Raw genomic sequence first — 1904 nt, forward strand, 5'->3', positions numbered from 1 at the left:
GGAGGACAAGCGCGCTCCCGTCCGCGCGTTGTCCGTTTCACCCCAAAATCAGTGCAAACTTTGGTCGGGGATGGATCGAAAGCGGATAGAAAACGAACAAAAGTCTGTTTGCTCCCGCGCGCTGGGCCGTATGGTTTGTCTCTTTTACCCCAAACGGATGGAGCCGGACATGATATGGTCGCGCGGTGGAGTTGGCCTTAGAGCATCTACTACCACATACTCAAAATTGACCCCTTGTATGTCCGCGAACAAGGCTCAGGTACACCTCATTTCTTCGCCGTTGCAATCATAAATATCAACCTTCTTTTCATACTACACTATGCAACGTAAAATTAAGCTACGTATATTACATAATACATAGATCAAACTACCCTAGTACTACTCATCGTCGGAGATGTTGGAGACTTTCGTACCAGAGGTGTTGGACATACCGACGTCCTAGTCGTTGGCCGTGGCCCGCAACTCCGGCTCCTCGTCGGACTACACGTCCACGAAGAGTTCCTCAAGATCATCCACATTCTCCTCACGGAGGTAGTGGCGGTTTGCATGACCTCGACCTCTGACTGGGTAAACTCGAGGACCGCATGTTGCTCTGTCGCCTCCTCTGCTTAGGTGACCTCGAACTCGGCCAATGCATCGTTGATGGCGAATCCAGCTGCAGGAGGTGCCGGATCTGCTTGCCTTCTGTTGAGAAGTGTAGCAGAAAACAAAATAGATACGCAAGAGACGTTGTGTCCAGCAACATCAACACCTCTTGATCGCCAATCAGTCGTAGTAAGGGCACTGTACGGGAAGTTGTCTAGCCTGTGGTGGCCAATTTGGATATTGACATGACTTGTTCATCCTTTGAATCCGAGTCTTGAACGTCCTGGCCCTTGTCTTCTGCCTGAAGAAGATGGAGCAATTCTTTGACAACGTGTAATTGGACCAAGTGTACTGATGGCCTTGCCCCCATAGATCTCGGGCTCGGTGATAATTGCATAGCACCACAACGATGTCCTTGTTGCGTCCTGGATCAAGGCGTCGGTCGGCAGTCCGAGACTCCTCCACGCCTCTTTGATCATCTGCCTCTGCTGGAGGAACGGGCATAAGATTTTGCGGTGGAGGTGCAGCCATGGCCAGCAATGGTCGTGTTGGTGGTTGCACATGCGCTTGCTCCTGGCGCGTGTAATCTCATGGCGGCCAACAACTCTCTTGCAATGTAGCTAGGGAAAACGCAGAGTCCAAGTCCTAAGGACGATGCAATAAAACTCCTGCAACCACGAGGGAATTTATGAGATAATTCTTGGGCAGGAGGTAATAGATGGATTTACAGACAATTGATTGTTTATACTACAACTCTTCATGGGAGGTCAATGGGAATAGATGTTTACACCACAAGAACATGGGTAAAAGCATGAGAGGACGATTCTAGCCGATGATTTGTGACTTGCTTAGCAACAAAAGATGACCCGGCTGGCATTGGATTTGCTTGTATCACTAATCTCTGCCTAACAGTCCTCTGCATTGTGAACATATTACAGTTTCAGAAAATCAAAGATGACTTATTGTGTTTATGTTGAGCCTAAGGGCTATTGCAACCATGATGTATAGAACGGTATTGTAACAGTCCTGATGCTTATTAGTTTATTTATGTTTGGATTGATATATCGCGGCTGCGGGGTGCCTTAAGGGGGCGCGACAGCGTGATACACCACATTGCCACCTTGGACATGATGTCAGCATGCACACATTGCAAAGGCACCAAGGTTTGCACGCAGACCAAACGAAAAGTATTCCATCGCATGATGAGGCGAGATGCCATGTTGTGTGTCCTTTGTCTCTTTTTTTTTCATGCATGCATATAGATAGTACTAAATTAACAATGATAACACTAGCACATTGAAATCTGATTTGGTGACCTT

The sequence above is a fragment of the Triticum dicoccoides genome, chromosome 3A (assembly GCF_002162155.2).
Source record: "Triticum dicoccoides isolate Atlit2015 ecotype Zavitan chromosome 3A, WEW_v2.0, whole genome shotgun sequence".
NCBI lineage: Eukaryota > Viridiplantae > Streptophyta > Magnoliopsida > Poales > Poaceae > Triticum > Triticum dicoccoides.